The sequence below is a fragment of the Chinchilla lanigera genome, unplaced genomic scaffold (assembly GCF_000276665.1).
Source record: "Chinchilla lanigera isolate Chin_1 unplaced genomic scaffold, ChiLan1.0 scaffold00157, whole genome shotgun sequence".
NCBI lineage: Eukaryota > Metazoa > Chordata > Mammalia > Rodentia > Chinchillidae > Chinchilla > Chinchilla lanigera.
In genome coordinates, this window is record NW_004955558.1 from 1,110,882 (window position 1) to 1,117,062 (window position 6,181).

The 6,181-nt window shown below is 44.3% G+C and overlaps 1 protein-coding gene across 1 annotated transcript in view; it reads right to left on the reverse strand.

The window, feature by feature from the left end:
* Nucleotides 1-5,697, reverse strand: part of Siglecl1 (SIGLEC family like 1) — a gene marked incomplete at its 3' end in the record, with an annotated part of 15,047 nt that extends 9,350 nt beyond the window's left edge. Inside the window, 1 exon segment of the mRNA XM_013508840.1 lies at nt 5,512-5,697.
* Nucleotides 5,698-6,181: the final 484 nt, after the last annotated feature.

A 6,181-nucleotide genomic window follows, 5' to 3' on the forward strand; every position in this document is an offset into this window, starting at 1 on the left:
ATGTAAAATAAAAAAGTTTTATTTTAAAGAGAGTAGTACATGAGAAAATGAAAAGAACAATAGCAGCATACCAGCATCACAAGCAAATAAACCAAAGCAAGCACATTTAAAGTGAAACAGGGTTTCAGGACAAAATAATATGAATTAACAGTGGTTGTTGTATTACATATTGTTATCTTCAACTATGTTGCTCAGATTACCAGATGTAAGAATGAAAGATTGCTCAAATCATTAAAGAGAATAAGAAAATAATTATTAGATAAAACATTAGAGATAATACAGAGTTACCACCCTAAATGCGCCCGATCTCATCTGATCTCGGAAGCTAAGCAGAGTCCGGCCTGCTTAGTACTTGGATGGGAGACCAAATTAACCATTCACAGAAACCTTTACTGGGATGGTACCCACGGAGGACTGAGCTACATCCTTAGCTCTTTAAAAATTTTTTTTTCTTTTGAGATAGATCTTTGTTAAGTTCCCTGGCTGGTCTCACATGTGTGGTCCTCCTGCCTCAGCCTACCAAGTAGCTGGCATTCTAGGCATGTGCATTGTGCCCAGCCATGGTAACTTTTCTCTGTGTGTATGTAGTAAGCACACTTTCAATCTACTGTCCTGGAAAATTTCCAGTACTGTGTAGTACAACATCATTATCCACAGTCAGCCGGGTGTGCGTTAGATCTCCACAGCTTACTCACCCCACCTAACTAAAACTTTATACACTTTGAGCAACATGCCCCCATCAACTGCCCTCCTCAGCCACAGGAAGGTACTATTGTACTCGGTGCTTTCATATGCTTGACTTCTTTAGATTTAACACATAAGTGAGATCATGTGGCCCTTGTCTTTCTGTGGCTGGCTTATTTCACGTAGCATAAAGTCCTCCAGCTTTATGCATCCTCTTGCAAATGGCAGGGCTTCCTTTGTGAAGGCTGAATAGTGTTCTTCTCTGTGTGTGTATCACACACGTGTACTATCCCCTCCTCCATCAATGGACACTGAGGCTAAGTCCACATCTTGGCTGTTTTGAATACTACTGTAACCAACATTGGAGTGCAGATATCTCTTCAAGCTACTCATTTCAGTTCTGTTGGATACGCATGCAGAAGCAGGATTGCTGGATCACATGGTGGTTTGACTTTTAAATTTTTTGTTTTGTTTGAGACAGGGTCTCACTCTGTACCCCAGGCTGTCCTTGGATTTATGGTCCTCCTGCTTCAGCCTCCTAAGTGCTGGGATTATAAGCATGCGCCAGTACACCCAGAGTATGTTTAATTTTTTTTGTCTTTTTTTTTTTGAGACAAGTTTTAGCTATGCAGTTCAAGCTGGCCTTGAGCTCACTCTGTGGCCCAGGCTGGTCTCAAACTTGCAGCAATCCTCCTGCCTCAGCCTCCCGAGTGCTGGGATTACAGATGTACGCCACCATATACAGATTATTTTTAATTTTTTAAAAGAAGCCCCATACTCTCCCATACTGGCTGCACTAATTTACATTCCCACCAGCAGGGCACCGGTTTCTTCCTTTCCATATTCTCACTAACAACTGTTCCTTTTTTTTTTTTTTTTTTCGGAAGCGTACGAAGGGGGGGGATATTTTTTTTTTTTTTTTTTTTTTTTTGAGACAAGTTCTCGCTATGCAGTTCAGGCTGGCCTTGAGCTCACTTTGTGGCCCAGGCTGGTCTCAAACTTGCAGCAATCCTCCTGCCTCAGCCTCCCGAGTGCTGGGATTACAGATGTACCCCACCATATACAGATTATTTTTAAGTTTTTAAAAGAAGCCCCATACTCTCCCATACTGGCTGCACTAATTTACATTCCCACCAGCAGAGCACCGGTTTCTTCCTTTCCATATTCTCACTAACAACTGTTCCTTTTTTTTTTTTTTTTTTGCTGTTACGTAGACAGGTGTGAGGTAATATCTTACTGTGTTTTGAGTTTGTGTTTCTGTGGTGAAAAGTGACACTGAGCACTTTTTTTTTCACTGCAGTGCTTTTCCAAGAAATGCTCATTTAGGTCCTTTGCTCATTTTGTTTTTCATTGCTGGGGATTAAGCCCAAGCTCTGTGCATGCTGGACAAACGCTCTCTCCCCGAGCCATATCCCCAATCCCTTTGCCAGTTTAGGGCAGATTATTTGGGCTTTTGCTGCTGAGTTGTTTGAATTCCTTCCACAGTCTAGATATTAACCCCTTATCACATATATGGTCCGTAAATATCTTCTTCAATCACATAGGTTGTCACTTCACTCTGCCGATTGTCTCCCTTACCATGCAAGTTTTTCAGGTCCCTTTGCTCTACAGAAGTCTTTGTAGTATGATGCAGTCCTATTTGTCTGCTTCTGCTTTTGATGCCTGTACTTTCAGGGTCATATCCCCAAAAAAGAACTTTGCCCAGATCAAGGTCAAAAAGCTTTTCCTGTGTGTGCCTGTGCATATGTTTGGTAGCTTTACAGTTTCAGGTCTTATACTGAAGTCTTTAATCCACTTTGAATTGATTTTTGTACACAGTATGAGATAAATGTCTGTTTTCTCTCCTCTGCATGTGGATAACCAGTTTTTCCTAGAATTTTTCAGTATATATTTAGTTGTGGTTCTGCAGGTGGCTACTTTTTTTTTTTCTGGCATGGAAGATTCACACTGAGATACATCCCCAGCCCTTTTTTATTTTTTGTTCTTTACTCATTTTTTTTTTTTTTTTTTTTTTTGAGACAAGTTCTCACCGTGCAGTTCAGGCTGCCCTTGAGCTCACTTTTGTAGCCCAGGCTGGTCTTGAACTTGCAATAGTCCGCCTGTCTCAGCCTCCTGAGTGCTGGGATTACAGATGCACGCCACCACGCCCAGCTCCTATTTACTTTTGAGGCAGGATTTCACTCAGTTGCTGAGTTGCCTATGCTGGGCTCCAAGACGTCATCCTCCTGTTTCAACTTTACAGAGTGTTGGGATTAAAGGCCACCCATCTGGTTGGTAACTATTTTTTATAATTAACGTTTTATTAAAATGTAATTCATACACTGTAAACTCCATCATTTGAAAGTGTACAATTAGGAATAGTTTAGTATATTCACAAAGATAAATACCCATGGCCGTAGTTTAATTCCAGAACATTCGCATCATGCCTTCAAAAATCCCGTATGTGTTCACATTCTCTCCCGTTCTTCTAATCCCCAACCCCAAGCCCCAGCCCAAGGCAACCACCAATCTACTTCCTATAACCGCTAAGTGTGCCTATTCTGGGAATATAGAAATGAAACGAAGTAACGTGATCTTTCACGTCTGGCTTCTTGCACTTGGCACTTTTCAAGGGTCTTTGTACCTTGTATCGGTACTTACTGCATTTTGATCACTGGAGGATATTCTGTTGTATGGTTACAGCACATTTTATCTATTCATCAACTGATGGGCACTTGGGTTATATCTGCTATCTGGCTATTATACATCACCGACCCAGGCTGCTGCGACTGGCCCATGGCGTGGATGACTCACATGTAAAGAGGAACTATTGCCACCATTTATAACACTAGAGGCTCAGACATTTTATCCCACTCAATCCTCTCAGCAATCCCATGAGGTAGACCTCATTGGCTCCACTCCACAGAGAAAGACACAGACCCAGAAAAGCCCAATGTCTGTTCTGAAGGCTGCTGCCATTAGGTGGGTAGATGTCAGATTCAAGTTTTGACTCTGAACGTAGCGTTCCTGTCGGGGCTCCATTTTGTATTGAACACTGCTGTGTAGCAGGGTCAGATCATTCTCCTCTTCAAGTTCACTTTCTTACAGATGAAGTGCAGGCCTAGGTCAGCTCACCCTGACCACCTCCTAGGGCTGGTAAAGAACATGAGGGCAGCGCTGTAAACTACACGGTGGTGGGAGTTACAGATATTTTCTGCCATGATCCGCTGTGACACACACACTCGACTCAGGAAAGGGATCCAGGTTCTTCCTCCGGCTGAAGTAGAAATCTGTCTTTCTCCCTGTGGTATTCGGAGTAACCTCGCTCCCCTCAATGTCGTCCTGTTTCAGAGGCTGTAAACTGGTAGCACCCCAGTGGGATATGGCCCGTAAACAGCTTTTGCTTGCCTTTCTAAATTAAACTTTCGTGGCAGGCTACTTTTATTCTTTTCTTCCATTTTTAAATTTTGGTACCAGGAATCAAACTCAGAACCTTGCACTTGCCAAGCAGGCGCTGCGCCGCTGAACTATATCCCTGCCCCTGGCAGACTATCTCAATATCAAAATATTCTAGAAAAAATTTAAACTCCCAGCTTTTTCCTTTAAAAAATATTTCAGCCAGCTGCCTGGGCGTTCACATGAGTTACTCTACGATAGCCAGCAAGGACCTCACTTCTCCCCGCTCTGCTTCTCGTGGTTAAAACATCTGCAATGACAGCATCTACCTTTTACGGCTGCTGTTAGGATTAAATGAGATAGCGGAACAGAGCTTCACACATAGTAAGTGCTCAGTAAATGTTATTCCTTATTAAATCACCTGCCTAGATCCTGTGAGTTTTTGGTGGGAGCCCACTCTAGACCACCTGTATCTCCTCCCCTGTGTTCCGGATCCCACCTTCCGCCTCTCTCTTCTGTATCTCCTGCCTGTCTTTGTGGGATGCATCCGAGCGGGCTCTGCCTCCGAAGCCTCACCTCCTCCGGTGTCAAAACCCGACCACTCCCCTTCCCCCACTTAACGAGATGCTGCCGAGGCCTCAAAGGCGCATCTCTCCTGCACGCTGAACACTCGCCTCCTTCCATGCTGTGGGTTTTTCCCTCCCTTCCCCTTTCGCTTTTAAAACCACACACTGGATGTTGAAATGAGCCCTGTGTGACGGGGTTGGGGGCCAGGCTTTGCTAGCGAATCACTGAATAACTTTGGTCAACTATTTCCCTCTCTCTAGTTTTTTTTTTTTTTTTTTTTAATTTCATCGTCTGTCACACGAATGTGCTTTATTGCTGGAGATGTGCCGATTAATCTGGCTCTAACATTCTGGTTTCCTCTGGCTTCTCTCTGCCAGGCTTTGGAGTATACGTGGATGACTCTTCAAGCAGCCCTTTATCTTTTTCTTTGACTACTACTTCTGTCAATTTTACCTTGGTGTGTTGTTCCAAAAAGGACTCAGGATATTCTTTGTCCCCAGCACACTTCACTATGTCTATTTCTTTAACAGAGTGTCAGTGGTGAGAACGCCTTTCCTGAGAACTTTCCTAAGAATTGACTTCTCAGTGATGGAAGAAATCTTACAGGGAAACAAATGACTAAGTGAAAACAAGTAAGCTATTTACACCCTGGATTCCCTTGTGACTATGACTGAGTGCTTTAGACAGGGACTTCGGGGGAGACTTCGGGGGAGCCGGATTAACCCACTAACCGGGCAGGCTCAGAAGGGGTGGGTCACCTCATGAACTGATTTACAAGGGGGTTAATCGTTGCCTTAGAAGGGCACTAACCCTGGTGGTTAAGGGCACACTGCTTGACTGTCTTACTGGTAGACTGATGGTTCACTGGCTGCCCTTTGGACTGACCTGGTGACTGAGGTGTGAAAGCTGATCAGGTAACTGATGTGGTGACAGGCTGCGCAGGTGACTGATGCGATGACAGGCTCCAATTTCCTGGCTGACCACGCAGAGACCAAGTCCTGACCCACGAATCAGAGTGGCCTTGGCCGGACCAAGGGGCTCAAGGGGTGCCCTCCTAACAGACCACGTCTCCTCGAGCTCACTGACGACTTTGACTGATGCGGGAGTCGCGTGCCCGGGAGCCCCGAATCCCAAAGCAGGTCCTGCACCGACCAGGCCCCAGGGACCGGGCAGGCGCTGGGGGGGGGGAACGAGGGCGAGTCTTGGAACCCGGCAGCCAATCAGGCGGAGCTTGCTCCCCACAACCAATCATATCTATGATCTTATCAGTAACCAGAGAGCATTATTTCTTCCTTTCCAGTTCAAGCTTCCTATTTATTTTTCTTGCCTATTCGATCTGGCTAGAACTTCCAATACTGCGTTGAAAAGAAACGGCGAACGCAGGTGTCTTTGCCTTGTTCCTGCTCTTAGAGAAGATTTTAGTCTTTCATTATTGAGTAAAATGATGTCAGCTACGTTTTTTTTCATATACAAATATTCTCCTGTGAAGTAATTTTCTTCCATTCCTAAGTTGTTGAGTGTATTTATCATGAAAGGGTGTTGAATTTGTCAACTG